This window comes from Trichogramma pretiosum, unplaced genomic scaffold (assembly GCF_000599845.2).
Source record: "Trichogramma pretiosum strain Unisexual culture from Peru unplaced genomic scaffold, Tpre_2.0 scaffold4, whole genome shotgun sequence".
NCBI classification, from domain to species: Eukaryota; Metazoa; Arthropoda; class Insecta; order Hymenoptera; family Trichogrammatidae; genus Trichogramma; species Trichogramma pretiosum.
The window spans coordinates 2,507,492-2,525,246 of NW_019641688.1; the positions used below are offsets into that span (position 1 = coordinate 2,507,492).

Genomic DNA, 17,755 nt, shown 5'->3' on the forward strand with positions numbered 1-17,755 from the left:
CTCTATTTTACAAAACCCTTCCTTAACTCCAATGAAATTGTAATAAAAGTTAAATAAATAAAGAGAATTAAAATATCTACATCTGATTGTTTACTTCATTTTTTGCAAGCATTTTCAATATTATTATTATCTAATTTAAAGCAAATGGAACAAATGCCATAATTACTACATTGTTTGAAGGATCAATAGTTTCGACAGTAGGTATTACTTACGGAAAATCATAAAACTTTTCATTGATAAAATAGTTTAAGTAGTTTAATAAAAATAAAAGATTATGTGGTCATAATGTTCAATTATATAAAAAGACGATGCCAATAAATTAAAACAGACCTTATTCTTGAAAATTCAAATTTAATTTTTTTAATAATTATGTGAGAATATTGATAACATGAAAAATTTTCCAATGTCAACATGATATATTTTTGAACATGATGTGAGTAACATTTCGACAGATTAAAGAAGAACAATGTTTCATTTTCGAAACGTAATTTTTTAATTATTTTTCATTAAAGCTTCACTTCGAAAGTTTTTTAAAAAACTATTTCTAGCCTCTGAAAAATGTGATAGTTGGTCTCGAAAGTTCTAAAAAACTTTTGAAACATGTATGCCAATAAAAAAACTATTTGACCACGCGGAAAAAATTATTTGACCATTTAAGTTACAGAGACTTGACGCGAGTATATGAATTTCTTTGCGGTGCAGTAATTGTACTTCAGTTCATAGTTGATCAGAGTCGAACGGTAATTATATAATACAATTTTTTTCATTTCATTGGATACATTATGCATCAGGTAAACTGAATTTTCACTACTTTGAAAGCTTTTGTATCGATCTTTAATGTTATTTTGCATGTACGGGAAACATATGAAGAGATAAGTGTGAACATATCGATAGGAAGTAGGTCGTTGAGAAATATTGTTTATATTTTAGTTAATGTAAAAACGGTAAATAGAAGGTTTTTCACTATCTTAACAAAATTAATAAAAGTTTGAAATTTTCTATTATTTTCGATGAATTTTATGCGGCTCCTTTGCTATAATCGTATATTATCATAGTGTGCCCGTTGAGATTATTGTGGTAATTCAAATGATTTGTGAAAAATATCACACTAAAAAGGATTGCTTTGATTAACTACTGCATCTATGTGCCTTTTGAAATTTTTCTGGTATCCAAACGAATTCCGACAAATATCAGTCAAATAAATTGCTTCGATCATGTACTTCATACATGTGATTTTTGAGTGTATCCTTACGACTATATGACTTGTGACAAATCCCACACTCAAAGGGTTTGCTAAGATAATGTACTGCATTTAAGAGAAATTTAAACGGATTCTTGCGACCATATGATTTGTGACAAATTTCACATTCGAAGGGTTGGCTCCGATTATGTACTGTATTTATGTGAGATCGAAGATGATGTTTTAGTCCAAATAACTTTTGACAAATCTCACATTCGAACGATTTGCTACGATCGTGTACTATCGTTATGTGTTTATTGAGGTCATTTTTGTATCCAAATGTTTTGCGACAAATGTCCCATTCGAAGGGTTCGCTTCGATTATGTACAATATTTATGTGAGTTTTGAGGTTACCTTTTAGTCCAAATGATTTGTGACAAATTTCACATTCGAAGGGTTTGCTCTGATTATGTACTGTATTTATGTGAGATCCAAGATGATGTTTTAGTCCAAACAACTTGTGACAAATCTCACACTCGAAGGGTTTACGATGATCATGTACTGCCATCGTACGACCTTCGAGTTTATTCAGGTTCTGTGATGATTTTTGGTAAATTTCACTTTCATATTGACAGTTATTATCATAGTCGAATCCTTTTTGTATCAAAATTATCAGTTCTTTATCGATTGAGTAATTAGTCTGAATTTGTTCTTCTATTTTCACAACTGGAAGATAACTTTGATATTCAAATTTGCAATTGTGTTTTGATAGAAACTTTGGCTCAAATTTAACATCTTTGCACTCAAGATCTATGTATATTTTTCCACTTTACCTCTCTTGTAACGTTACAGAATCATTCAAATCATTTGCCTGAAATTAATATTGTGTAAGTTTTTACTAGTTAAAAAACGGAATATCATTTATATGATTAAAGCTCACTGGTGATTGATCGAGTTGGAATGTTTTAAAGTTTTTGACGTCACAAGGGTCCACCGAATCGAAAATGTAATCTACGCCTGCATCTGCCCAAGAATTGTCCAGCTCTTCTTTTACCCTAAAGAATGATAAAGTTTTATGGAGGGATCACTTTGATAAATATGATGGCGTGCACAAAAAATTAGTAAGTACCTAACTGTGTCCTCTCTGCTTTCCATGACTCACTTGATTATATGTATTTTCACTGTAAATTTTGAGAAAATATTCGAATACTATGAAAGTATTTGAGGTTATCCGCTTCGAGTCAAAACAACCAACACTGTTCCACGATTTTACCAATTTGTAAATACTTGCTCACTGAATAATTTAGCACGTTGCCAGCGACTGTGATGTATGCACTACTCGTATTTTAGTGAGGTGACCCCGTGATTGTGATGTGTGATCACTGCTCGATGATACTTTCTCTCTTTACTGTCGACTGATCATACGCAGGTCAAACATAGAGGCCTTCCCAGTTGAAAAAAATTGCGTGGATATCCACGTGGATTATCCACGCTGATTCCACGTGGATCATACAGGGATTCCTTGAGGATGGGACATTGATTCCACGTGGATCGAACATGGATCATTTAAAGAGTCCACGTACGTAAACCACGGGGATCTGCACGGAAATACTCGTTGATTTTCGATCGATCCACGGGGATCTTCGCGCAAATCCTCGTTGATTTTCGAGCGCGTGCCCGCGAACAAGTTCCACATCCACGAGGATTGAAAAAAAATCAGCGTGGATCAGTCGAATATCCGTGGTGATTGCATTTTTTTCAGCCCATGATCGATCCACGAGGAATCAATGTCCCATCGTCAAAAAATCCCTGTATGGTCCACGAGGATTACTAATCCTCATGGATTTCCACGTGGATATCCATGCAATTTTTTTCAACTGGGTTCACATGTCATTACATTGAAATTTCAATAAAAGTTAGATTAATACACAAAGTTTTCGAAAAAATAATAAACTTTGCGAAAGAATCTAAATTATAGAAAACCCGTATTTCATTTTCATGATGTAACTTTTAAAATATTAAACAAATCCTAATAGTCTGGGCGCTGGTAACATTTGAGCGAACTTGCGAGATCCCCTCGGCGAGTTGACGGGTTTCTATGTTTTTTGGGTCGCTGAAACCGAATTTGAATGTCGCCAGGCCGAATTCCTGGTCAATTTTTTGTTATAAACAAATTAATTGTTTAAACAGCTATATCTTGTAAAATATTGAAGAAAGATCGGCTCATACCGCCATATCTCGATTTTTGAAATTTTCAATAATTTTTTCTGAAGGCCTGAAGCACTCAAAAAATCTGAAAAAATTCAAGGTTGTTGGGATTGTTGAAAAGTATTTTTATGATTTTTTTCAGATTTTTTAATTACTTCATGTCCTCAGAAAAAATGTAGATTGAAAATGGACGTTTATACCGGAAGTGGGAGGTAGGAGGGGGGAGGGGGTCTAAAATTTGGTTTTTGGGACCTTTTTACCATGTACTATAACATACCAAAAGCGATATTCTGACCCATATGTAAACAAACTTATTCTACGACAGCATAAGACTGAATTAAAATGAAAATCATTCGTTATTGAATTCACTTGCCCAACAGATTCAGAAAGTTTCGAATCGGGAAATCGAAGTTGAGAAATAAAAGAGCAACTGCATACGTAAAGAGAAGGTATATCACGCGAAAATAAAATAGACGTAACCCGCGTAATATTTATGTTCTCAGGGTCACCCTTGGCAGTATACGATATAGCTTGCGCACCATCGCCAGTTCAACCGATACATTATAGGTACATGTACAAGTACGCGATTCAAAGTAATAAAAATAATCTCACGAGTACTTTGCCAAATGCTATGGGTGCTCCACTGTATTACGCAACTGTACGACGTTTGTGCGTATAATACAGTGGGCCAAGGGTTGGTGCGCGTAGGCGGAAAAGATAGACAGTAAAATTTCTCGTATAATGCACCCCGTCCACTGCGTCTAGTCGTGAAAACCAGCTCCGAATTGTTGCGCGTTACATCCCTCGGGTACGTGTGTACGGTCTCCGAAACGCGCGTAACTCGAGACATCGCTCTCGCAGTTTTGCTCGCGAACGTTGTTACGGGGAAAAAATATTACAAAGTTTTCGAGTGGACGCGATTCGCCGCGCCGCGCGCGACGGGCCCTTATTCCATTTATGATAATTAATGCAAATACGGAGCTTTACGTGGCCTCTGGCGTGGCGCGAGCGCGCGACGCTTCGCGTTTGAATCGTCGACGAGCGAGAGCCGAGCGCAACGAGCAGAAGGAGAAGAAAAAAGAAAGAAAAAAAGCGATAAATCGCGGTTGCAGCGCAGCCCCGAGACTTAATTAAAGTCCAACAAGTTTAGCATAAAAAAGTTACGAAATGATTTTTTATCCCCCCTCCCCAGCCTCTCTTTACCTCTCCCCTCTCTCTACTCTGCTCTCACTCACGTGCAAAAGAGCTAAAAGTTTCTCTAAAAGTTTGAAGCAAGTCAGTGGCTATATACGAATTACGTTCTAACTGGGTAGAAAATCGTGTGAATAGAGCCTCACACACAGAGCTCACACTTACACTCGTACGAACATACACACACACACACACACACACACACACACACACACACACACACACACACACACACACAAATACATAAAGGTCAGGACAGCTGCACTGCTGTATATAGTATACGGTAGTGGCAATTCACGCTCGAGCTTTGCAGTTGGGCATGTAGCGCCGTTTCGGTATACAGCTTTTTTGAAGTTGCCTAGTGCACGGGCCACTTCCGTTCGGTTAAATTACAACGCGAGAAAAATTGAAAGAGACAAAAAGAGATTCTGCTCGATGCTTTTCTCTCTCTCTCTCTCTCTCTCTCTCGCGCCAAATGCTGCAGCAGCATGCTGTGTACTCTTTATTATAGACGTGCTCGCAAAAAAAGCGGGAGGCAAAGAGTACAAGGAGAAGAACAGTTTTTCCATTAAGGCAACTTCAAATTGGATTTGTTTTTACACACGAAGATGCTCCCCTCGATCTAGGTGTGTGTTATACCGTAGATATAAACACCCACAGGCCACGAATTATCAAATGAGACGTGTGGCTATACACATGTAACACGAATCTAGAACGATTAAACTTTTCAACTTTGTGGCCGAGCCGAGCTCCAAAATGGATTAAAAAAAATGTAAAAAAAAGATTAAATGTTAAATTTCTCTTGTTGAGCTGTATTAAAGCGCATTAAATCTAAACCCTCTTTATAATCCAACATAAATAATTTGAATCTCTCTCTGGAAAAAAGCGAGGAAAAAAGGGACGCATGCACACACACTCGCGCGCTCGCGACTTGACGTATAAAAATAAGCTCTCCTTTTTTTTTCTTCTCTCTTTTTTTTTATTTCAGTCCAAGGACGCCTAATGCCACTGTGAGAAAGCTAAGAGCATACGTATGTATATATTTGTACGGTCGCGCGAGTCAGCGCGAGAGGAGGGTCGCAGAAAGAGAAATCGGAGTAGTACCCAGCGAGTCAGAGAGAGAGAGAGAGAGAGAGAGAGAGAGAGAGAGGCCAAAAGTAAATTACCAAGAGCTACGACGTGCCGTTGGCTCGCGTCTCTGCGATTCTCGACGCCAGTATAACGTATACATATATAGTATATGCATATATCCCTAATATGGCCTAGCTCCGCAGCAAAGCTCGGATACGCTAGGATGAGAAAATATGTTGTTATAATTTATATGGCCAGTGTGTACACTCTCACGGCCCCGCGCGTGCCGCCGCCGCCGTTGTTTTTATGCTCGCCTCCAAAGCTCGTTTGCATGTATATGTATGTGCGGGCGGGCGATATAACCCGGCCAGCAACGAAAACTTTTGCTCTGCACACGCGACTACTCGTGCGTTTCAATTTGTTATTGTATTTAAGCTCGTACATATATAGTTTGGGTACGGAAAAATGGGGGGATGACACGTCCGGCCTTCTTTGAGCTAGCGTGTGCGCCAAAACTGGCCGAGAAAAATACAGAGAAAAGAAAGAAAGAAAGTGTGAAGAAAGTCAAGTGCGCCCCGCACGTTACGTTAGAAAATTCGTGTGCACCCCCGAGCTTTTGTCTCTCTTTACTCGTTTCTTTTTTTCGTCGCTTTCTCCGTACCCTTACGCGACGACGTCTTTTCACACGTATATATGTGCTTACAAAAACACGCTCACATGCGCATTATGCTCGTACACGCGCGCACTCACTCACACCCTTTACAGGAAGTACAATGTACTTTTGCAGTCGCTCGCATGCGTACATGAAAACATACACACACACACACACCCATACAGTGGACTCGAGCGTTATACAGCTGAGAAAAGCCAACTAACGTCTCGAAACCTTTGTTTGACTATTACAATATGCGTTACGCAAGTTTTCTCTCTTGCAACTATATATATTATACACACACATAACTGAATGACTCTTGGCTCCCTTAGAGCTACGTATACTTCAATGTATCAAACTGGCGCGTAGTTACTTTTTCGCTCGGAATCGTCCGATTTTAATTTAACGTGGGTGTAATCGCTGGCTCGTTCCGAGCGCTCCGGCCGATCGCAAACCGCAAATACACCGACGCGCCGCTGCGAAGCGAGCCGTGCAATTATTGGGTTGCAATCTTGGTCAGGGCACGGCGGTGTGACGCGATCGATGCGTATACGTGTGCGTTTGCAATCTCTCTAGCCGAGTCCTGCGCAAATTCAGAGCCGTGTGACCAATTGCGACAAAATTAACATTATTAAATTCTTCCTTTCCTCGCGATTTAACTTCTTTTTTCTCCCTGTATGCGCTCCACCGGAGAGCTCCAAACAAGATTAATGGAAAAAAGGTCGGTAGCAGTAGACTATATACGTATATAGTACAGCAACAGCAGTTGAGAGGACACGACAGCTCGACGCGTTGGAATCGGATCCGCTCGCTCGCTCGCAGATATATTTTTTTTCTTCCTGCTTTGGAGGAAGCTCGTCCGCGCTGATGGGTGCAAAATCGACTTTCGCAAAACGAATGTTTTCTAAGAACTTTCATTAGTATTTTCATAATCTAGATTAAATTTCTGACAACTGTCGGCGTGTATCTGCACAATGTGTTCGTGGACAGTATTATCTCGGGACCGGTTGGTCCGATCGTAATGAAATAAGTTTTATTTATTGTCCAATCCAATAAGGATGCAACCCGGGACGAGTTCTTTTACCATACTTACACAATTAAATGAGCAAGAATATACAGTAAAAATATTTCTTTCGAAAAACTTAATGCTAAAACTTTGTCTTTTCTCTTTTGGCTTTCAAGACTTTAGCCTTAGGCCATCTATTATGAATTATACTACCCATCTTGAACAAAATAGTTAAAGGGCAAGGAATTTTTAGCCCGAAATGTTAGTTTACCATTCATAAAGTTTTGTATTATTCAACATTTTGCATTACTTTTAATATGAGTATTTTTATTAAATTTCATGAAAGGAAAGTAGTAAAAATGTATTTATTGTTCAAGCAAATACGTAATTTTAATATTATTATTATTTCCTTAATTTTATTTTGGTTCTTTATTTTCATAAAAAGTCTTTCATTTAAAGTTTATTAAAGTGCAGCTCATGTTGTAACACTTGCCGTGCAGGGTGTGACACGCACTTCTCAATGATTCAATACTTTAATAAAATTATTTAATAATTTAGTAAAATGACAAAAAAGCCTTGACTTGCAGATTTAATATAAGAGGAATGTAATCTATATTAAATTTTATTTGCCTTATTATTTGCTTTTATTGAAAATAAATGTATCGGTACTCATTTAGTTTTTATACAAACTTTATAAAAAATTCATTAAGAAAAATCACATACATCATTTTAAATAAAAATATAAACAAAAAATACTCAATTCTAAACTCAAATTTATATTCTTATGGCAACTTAAAATTTCTTAAGATTTATTTTTAGTGTATGAAAATAAAATGTATGAAAATTGAATGATACTTGATTTCAAACTCTGCCCCTAGATGGCAAGTACATTTATTTGTAAATCTGCAAGTAGCAAAGTACATTTGTATAAGTTGAACTTAGATTTCGATAAATATCTACGATAAATTTTTTGTGGAAGCCCATCTTTATGTACGCTGAGCCAAGAGTGAAGTGGGATTTTTCGTGTATTATCGATGTGAAAGAAAATATCTGGGAGCTAAAACGAAGAAGCTCATCTTCTGCTTCATAAAGATATTTTCAAAACTTGAATTCAAAATTATTCGAGCCTTAATAATTGTTTTCATTGTCGATGTTTTTATCGTTGACCCAGCAGACTCTTGATTGCAGCATATTTGTCCGATTTTTTAAAAATTTCTCATATTTTTCACTCTTGCTACTATATTAAGACAGATTATAATATCTATTATGCAAAAATAAAGAAGCGTAAAATCTCTGACACGCCTACACGCGTATGTGCGGCGTCTGGCTTGACAGCTGCTTTCTTGTTATACCTTGGCAAATCATCCACACATCGTACACGCGTAGGCTTTCTTCGATTATATGCCTGCCCTATAGAGCACGCATATTCACTTATTGTGCAACCTTCGCTGCTGTTTTATTTTTCAGCCTTCGATTTCGGCCGATGAATCGTGCATAATATAGAGGGCCCACAGCTGTCGTCGTCAAATTCGACGACTATATAATACAAAGCGTTTTCACGAGGAAATTTAATGATTGGACTAGGGGTGGTGTCGTCTTTAAGGACAGAGCTCGAACCAGTCACGAAGCGAGTCACGAGCCCACCAGGAACCCTATATAATCGATTTATCGATCGGTCCAGCCTCTCTGCTCCAATACATTACTGCTATAAAACAAAGCAATGCGGCTACGGTATTATCATTATCCTATGCTTGGCGTGAGGGACGAGCAGCAGCAGCAGAAATGGACAAGAAAAAAAAGAGAGAAAAAGATCGCGTGCCGCGCACGCCTATATACGAGCTATTAAGAGAGCCAATTTTGTAGGTATTACACGCGCAATCTATTATAATGACAGCTGAGCTCGTGTCTTTGTTTGCTCGAGTTTTATGTTCTTTCGTATACGTTGATCTATACACGTTTTATTCGAATTTAAGGTTTACCGATTTACGCTTAGCTTTTTGATCCCTCCCGCATTACAGGTAAAACATCAGCAGCAGCAATAACAATAACAACAGCAGCGGCAACGTCGACTATACGCGCGAGGCGGTGACGACCTAAGTACGTGCGCGCGCGAGTTTATAATCTCTCTCTCTCCCTCGGCAAACTCGTTATTAATCTGCTAGGGATTTTCAGCCTCATCACTCGCCCTACAGCCCTATTGCACCCGTCCCTTTCTCTATAATACAGCAGGTATATAAACGTGTGCGCGCTATATAGCTGCACCACCACCAGCCCGTCATCCTACTTAAGCGCATATTCGTCAAAGAGTTGCTCTCGCCACCAACTCTGGCGCTAAATCTCTGCTCAATCTCTCTCTTACTGCCACTATATATACGCTTGGTGCAGCAATCTATATAACAAATCCCTATCGTTTTTTTTCCGCGCGGAGCTCGCGCGACGTTCGAAACGTGTGAAAAATCATGCACCGATAAATTACTACCCATAAATATAATAATAGCATGTGTAGGCGCATTATCGATGACTTATCGCTCTGGAAAATCGAAGGACTCGAAGTAATGGCACGCGTACGATAACAATAATAATATCTGCAGGTGCAGCCCAAGCAAGGAGTGCAATATAAGGTATCGGCGAAACGCAGATCGCGCGCTCGAAGGGCTCAAAAGCTGCCACTCGTTCAGAGTCGGAAGTCACGCATACATTATATAGATAGAAATATTTCCATGCTTCAGCGATGTGATGTATATCGAAAGATGCATTGTATATATAGCTATATACGAGGGGGAGGGTTGGAAAAGCAGAAGCAGCAGTAGCATCGGTGGCGCCGTGCGGAATATTATATATATCTGCGTTGTAATATATAGATATCCGCTTGAGCGATCCAAGTATAAGCTCTACTACTTTTCTGCCACTAGTCTCTCTCTCTCTCTCTCTCGACTGTATAGAGAGGGAAGCGCGCACAGTCGAACGGAGTGAAGCATGGGCAGCAGCGGGTGAGAAGAGAGGTGGAGGGCAAGCAACGAAGAGAGAGAGGACGTGTACGTGTGAGCATGGCTAGGGTAGTGAGGGTGTCTGTCTCTCCTTTTCAACGTCTGCGCGTACGTATACTGCAGCTACACACATACACACACAGAATCAGACTTTGGCAAAATCGCGTCGCAGCGCAGCGCAGTATACGGTTGGCTCACATGCACTCGCGCACACGAGGTTGTACACGTACACAAACACACGAACGGCGCAGAGTAAAGACAGGTATATACGTATACACGAGCGGAGGGGTTCAACGACCATCCGCGCGCAGTTAGGTACTATATAGCTATACAGTTATCGCAAGAGAGGGTAGGTAGCCTGCATGGAGAGAGAGAGAGAGAGAGGAGTGCTAGAGTTATAACTATATGTGTATAAGGGATGCGTGCGTGTATAGGTATAGCGGTGCAGCATTAGCACTAGTGGCACTGTAAACGTGCACACAGCACAGCCATGAGCGGCGGCGTCGGCGGCGGCGGCAATGGAAGCGGCAGCGGCGCAGCAGGGGGTAGTGGTATGCGCGCCGAAGGGGGATGCTTTCTCTCTCTCTCTCTCGCTCTTGTATATATCACATGGGGCACACATAGAGCAGTGCGGAGGCGGCGGCGCTTCGACTGGTATACTAGTAGTCGTAGTAGGTAGTAGTAGTAGTAGTAGTAGTAGTACAACAGTCGCGATGAGGCGCGCGCACGGCTCGCAACAACGACGACGACGACTACCACTGTGCTGCACGAGAGTGCAGAGAGAGCTCGGCCGCTCGCAGCACCAGCAGTGATATAAGCTGCGCTTACACACATATATCTGTATGCGAGAGAACGACGACGACGACGACGACTCGAGTGATTATACGCAGTCGCGAGTTGTGCTGCCGCTGCTGCTCTCGTCCTGCTGAGCTTTTCTTGTAATACTCGAGAGAGCCTCGCAGCAGTCGTATTATAGTCGCGCGCGCGAGACAGTACCTCGCTCGCAGCAGCAGCAGCAGCATCGTATAGTAGCCGAGCGAGTCGCCGGTTCTGTGTGCAACTTGCGCTGCCACGACTGTGCAAAGCTCGTATGTTATTTTTTGTGCCCTCCTCCTCCCGCCTCTTTTTCCCCGTATATAACAAGTGTGTACATACATCGGCGAGTGAGTGAGTGTGCGTGCGTGTGCTTGCGGTGCGTCTGTATGCGAGAACCGACGACGACGTCACGTGTGTCTTGCCGCAGCTTTTATATCTCGTATCGTGCGTATAGAGCAGCAGTTGTACATCCTCCGCTGCACCACTGCTACTTATAATATAAACAAGTGACAAAGATAAACGCCGTGTCGTTGCCAACTCTAAACGCGCGGCAGCCAGCTCTAAACTCAGCCGAGAGAGATAAGAGGAGACACCGCGCGCCGCAGACGATGTTTATGAAGCGCTGTAACGACGACGACGAGGAGCTTTTGCTGCAGAGATAAGATCTTCTCTCACATACACACACATGCGTTATAGTGGTGTACGTATATAATACAAGGTGTGCCGTGGTGTGCTTTTGTTCGTGCGCGCCGATTATGCATTGTTCTAAGCGCGTTGCGAGGTTCGTCGAGCTGCTGACGCTGCCACTGCCACTGTCATCGCTGTCGGTGCCGCTCATCTGACAGGTTTTTTTTTACCTTCGCGCTCTATCACAATAATCGTCGATTGAGCTGCACGGCTTTGCGGTGCATGTGTGTGTGTGTGTCGTCCGTGTGTTTTATGAAGATTAGAAGACAAGTGTCGACCGAGTCATGATCATCGGATCACTGGTAAGTGTCCATTATCAACGAGCTTTTTTTTTTATCTCTTTTATCTTTTGCCGCGAGCGAGCTTGCGACATGGCTCGATCGGTCCGAGTTTAATAGTACACACATCGGCTGATCGAGGACAAATAGTTTCCATCTCTTTCTCTCACTCACTCTCGGCTGAATCTTTTATGGCTTGAACTTGCAGCTATGCGCTTTCTCGTCTTACAATTCCCCACCCCTTCTCGAAGCTTTACTTTCTGTTTTTTTTTGTCGTTCGTCGCTTCTTCTTCTTCTTACTTACTTTACTCGCTCTCGATGCGTACAAACTGCGTCTACTGCTTGATCGATTCGAGACTGCAACGATTCGATGTATCGTTTGAATAAAGAATACGCGCGAGTCGCATCTTGCAATATTCAAAGGATCCATTGTCATAGTCGCGCAGTTGCCATATATACATTTTTAACGTATAATACAGATATACATATCGTGGCTTTCAAGACTAGCGCATCGAGTAGTCGAGCGCGCGCCCGACGATCGTCGTGATAGTACAGTCAATGTGTGTGTGTGTGTGTGGGTGTGTGTTTGTCGGCAGCCGCCAGTGTGAGTGCAGCACAGCACAGTGTACAGGACAGTAGCAGCAGTAGCATATAGGACTGCTGCACGGAGCGACGACTGCACGAGCAAGCGAGCGAGCGCATGGGCGCGGTTCGTTCTCTCTCTTCCTCTCTCATGCTAGCCACGCGCGCACACGCATATCCACCCTCGCACAGCTCTCTCTCTCTCTCTCTCTCTCTCTCTCACTCTAGCGCCGAGTACTGTTACTGCTGCTGCTGCTGCCGCCGCTGCTACTACTATGCTATATATAATGCTGCTGCTGCTTGTCTTGCGCGCCTCGACTCGACGGCACTTCTTGCCGCAGCAGAGAAAGAGAGGGCTATTATACGATGAGCGCCAATGCACCGTATCCATCGTCTAATACGGCACAAGTATAGTTGCAACGATAGCAACTTTTTGCTTTTTGTACCGTGAAAAATAATAATCAATGAAACATCGAGTGACATCGATGGCGAAAAATGCAATGGCAATTTTTCAATAAAAATATAAACTCGAATGCAATTGTAGGCGAAATTCGCGCTGTGCTGCGCTCGTTGAAACAACACGAGTGCGATGCTGACAGCTCGACGACGAGCTTTATACACACACATATATACGCGCGTCGTCTGTGTACGTTACTGTCTCTCGGATCGTTTAAGCGATATAATTGCATCCCGGTGTGTAGAGTAATATAGCGGAGTCTAAGCTACGTGTATGTGCTTAGTCTGTAACTAACTCTCTCGACTCTGACAGTTTGGCTCGGCTCGGCTCGGCTCCGTGTGTATCTTCTCGCTGACGACCAACTCCCTCTCTCTCCTCTCCTCTACTCACTCACACAGACACACATTAATATGTGCATTGCCGCCGTGTTGGTCGTCGGCAGTTTTGCACTTGGGTTTCAGACTATTAACTGCGCATACACGACGTTTACTATAGCTGCATTCGTATTACCCATATAGATTCGGATCCTCTTCGAAATATCACCCGATTTTCCAGAAAATATATATCTTTCTCGTGGCTGTTCGCATTTTCGCGATATCCCTTCCCTCTTTTCCCTTCGCTACACGTGCACATGTCAAACCTGCTCTGAAAGCAAGTAAACAACTCGTGCTGCTCGTGTGTACATCGCACGAGTTATTATATATACAAGTATACAATTCATATTTCATACATTATATGTCCGCGGGGTGCCTAGTGCACTGGAGCGCAGCAGCAGCAGCAGCAGCAACAGCGGCGGAACTGCACAATGAAAAACAAAAGAGCCAAATGAGTACTATGATCGATGATGTTTGGTAAATCTCTCGCGCGTCGCTTCGCTGCCATACATTCTATTGTATCTATTTGTACGGATCCGATCGTTTCATAAACAAATCATTACATAAAACTGCTAATAGCGTCGATGTAGTACCAGACACTTGCGAAGCCTGTTTATTAAGGGGATGTTTTTCATTTCAATCATCCGTACATTTTTTTTATCGCGGCATAATTTTATACGATCGATCATAATCGAGTGTCGCGTAATAAATATATCGTGTATGCCCCATAAACAGCACGGCAATATACACACACGAACCGTCAAAAAGATCCATCCACATTGCGTGTCGTCGTCGTCAGCGCGCGCGCGTGTATGTATAGCAAAGAACGATGCGGCAATTCAAATTATACAGAGAGAGAAAGAGAGAAATTTATGCAAGCCAGTAATTATTATATTCTACTCGTCTGTCGTTCTCTTTCTCTTTCTCTCTCTCTGCGTTCTCGATTTGCGGTAAAAGCTATACGTATATATTCATCGCATTCGGTATATATAAGTGCGAGGATGAAACCTTTTGTCCGTGTTTGCCTCTCTCAGCTCTCTGTCTCTGTTGTGCCCTACAAATATGATCGCGCTCACGGCTGACACTCTCTCGGCATCGAGTACACACAGCCCCTCTTGTAATAGGAGAAAAGCTGCTTCTCTCGCCGAGTTTCGATTCGTATGCCTCTCTCTCTGTCTTAAACGCAATAAAGGCCGCGCGCGCGCGCATTATATACGTTATACTGTACGTACACTTGGCTCCGACAAAGGCAGCGCACGATGATAATTTCAAATCAGTTGTCTTTGCCAGCAGCAGCTCGGCTTATATGTGTGTGTGTGCACCACTTGGTGCGTTGCAGCAAGCAAGCTACTGCAGCACGAGGCGCATTAGCCCCGCAAGCAGCAGCAGCTCGTTGAAGACAAAGCGGCTTGCCTCGCTTGCGCGCCGCACAGCTTTACCTTATATATACCGTTATACGCGTATTACGGCAGCGTTGCGATAATGGCCATTTCTCTCTCGGGCGCTACGCGCGCGATAAGTATACGCACGCGTGCACACGTAATATCCTAAAAGCTCGTACAAGTACCCAACGTCTTGCATTATATGCATCCTCCTCATCCTCATCCTCCCAAACACATCTGCACTCGAGCTGGCTCTTGTGTTGCGCGCATTATGTGTGCGTGTGGTGGTAGTGACCTTTTGTAGAACGAGGACATACCGCGTATACGGTACAGTGCGGTTGTTCTATGTTTATATTATGCGTTCGCAAGAATCTCATTCTTTCTCTCTCTCTCTCTCTCTTCTAACTCAGCCGAGATGGTGCAGTTTCTTTTATCCGTGCGGTCGCGTGCCAGATACATCGCATCCACCTCCACGTATGTACGTACTTACACGTCGTGGCCTAGCTCTAAGCTTCCAGCACAATATATGCATTTGCGCGTCTCGACCCTCTTCTTCTTCTTCCCCTTCGTTCCACCAGCTCTCGTGCAGTGTAGCAAGTACGCGATATCAAGCGCAATGAAAATTCCGATCTAACGTCCGCATCCCCTCGCTCGTGTGCCCTCGTAGCTCGTGTGCGTGCACGTATACATTTTATATATGCAGTACTTGTGTATAACGCGTAAAAAGACGTGTGCGCACCTCCTCGAGCCTCCACGCACGCTTATATATCTAGAGTACGTACGTACACATGATATACGTATTCAGGGGTTGCTGCTCCTGCTACTGCGGCCGTTTATCGCCGCAAGAAATTGACTTTTTCACGGGTCAGCGCGGTACACACATATCATGTAGATTAACGTCGTCTGCCGCGCACCACCACCACCACTACCTATCTACTACCGCCGGCTGAATTATACTTTTTTATTTAATATTTATCACGTGCGCGGGCTGACTCAACGAGCTCGCTCTCTCTTCTTCTCCGATACACATACATTCTCACTCACACCCGTACATACGTATACACGAGCTGGCCTATAAATATGATATACGCGGGTGTCGGCAGCGGCGGCGATGCTGGTATTGGTGCTGGTGCACCCCCTCCTCCGCATAGTCGAGCCGACAATTATTCATTACTTTTCGTCCGCAATCGCAAAATTGCAGTCGTGACATTTTACACGTGCATAATATATAGGGCTGCTAGTGGTGCCGGTGGTGCTGCTGCTGCCGCCGCTGCTACTGCGGAGATCAAAAATTAAAGCGCACTCGCATTATCGCTGGACGTTGTTACCAGACTCGGCCAGTTCGATTCGATATACGAACGCCAACGATCCGACGAGCTGCACTGAAATTTCGATTTTCCTCGTTTTGTTAATGTAGTACATACGTATAATACCCGTCCTTTTATACGGTTTACGTACTCGTACGTGCGTAATCGAAAATCAGCTCGTGGCGTTATTATTATTATCATGATTATCATTATTGTTGTTATCGTCATCGTATTACGACAAAAAATAACGCCGATAAATTCGAGCCGACACTCGCGCGCGATTTTACCATATTATTATGTGCGCGCACACGCTGTGTAAACTTATTTTTGTGATTCTCCACTGCGACCGGCCGCAAAGGATCGCGCGAGTACGCATATAATACATGTGCGCGATCGACCGCCGCGCGAAGCTCGTTACAAAACTATATAAATGTATATACGTGCACGAGCACAATGCCGGAACGCGCAGATTGAAATTAATTATGTTAATAAATCGCCCCCGCGCCAGTCCGCCTCTCGAGGATAAGCCCCCGTCATGTCCTCGTTTTGTGCGATAGCAAGTCGATGCTGCTGCTGATGTTGCCGCCGTTCCTGTGCGCTGCACATTTATATAGGGGAGAGGGTCAGGCGAAAAAAAAATCCGGAATAACGTGGTTTATCGCTGAATGCGATCTTTAGCTATACGCACACGTATATAATGCGGTGGGCGCCGTGTAATCTCTTGGATCCGCGCGTATATACTTGCGCTTCAACATAAGGGTAATATAATAAATACCAATTTTCGATTACAACATCGTTCCGAGTAATTGAAAATTTTACTTTCATGCGGATGCTGCACCGGTCACGTATAATGATTTGGCTTGAAGATGCTCTGTGATAGGTCGAAAATGAGTTTTTGAACCAGGTGTCACAGAATCATTTTGTTTTCATAAATCAATTTTTTAAACTGGATTGAATTCACAACTTATAAAGTCTATATATCTGTAACTTCTACAGAGAATTATTTCCAAGGGGGTTCGCTAAATCAAATCGAAGAAAACCGTATTGATTGCCGATCGTAATGAGCTTGAATTCCAAAAAGATTATCATTGAAACAATGTTTCATTAGATTTGGATTTAATTAAACAGCTCCTTTTATTTTTGCAGTTTTTGTATGGTTGTTGAAATTTAAGACCTAAAAGAAAGGGTTATTTTAGAATTGATATGCTGAGAATTGAATAAGGTTTTTTTCAATTTCTTTTTTTTGCATGGTTCATGTTTTTTTATTTTAAAAAGTTTATGTAATTATTGTAAAGGTGCGATTTATTGTATAGAAATAAAAAACATTTGCAAATAAGTTAGTTTTAGTATATTCAAAGAAAAAGCTACTGTCATGAATGGCGGTTGTTTTTATTCGAACTAATCGCATTAAATATTCATGAAATTACATTGATCATTAAAGTCGGCTTACACCGCTAGGTGACGAGGACCATGAAATGCGATTCCGCAAGTGGCAACTTAAAATTAGTCGTATTTTATCGTTGTATCGCTGAACTTCAGAATCTAATTCTGGTTTTATTTCTAAAATCGAATTCATA

At 42.1% G+C, this 17,755-nt stretch overlaps 1 protein-coding gene across 2 annotated transcripts in view; it reads left to right on the forward strand.

The window, feature by feature from the left end:
- Positions 1 to 11,290: 11,290 nt before the first annotated feature.
- LOC106656245 (cubilin) overlaps positions 11,291 to 17,755 on the forward strand; it is a 50,164-nt gene continuing 43,699 nt past the window's right edge. For both annotated transcript variants that reach the window (XM_023461696.1, XM_014377069.2), the window contains exon 1: positions 11,291 to 12,100. The gene's annotated coding sequence lies outside the window, so the exon portion shown is untranslated. The remainder of the gene's footprint in view (positions 12,101 to 17,755) is intronic.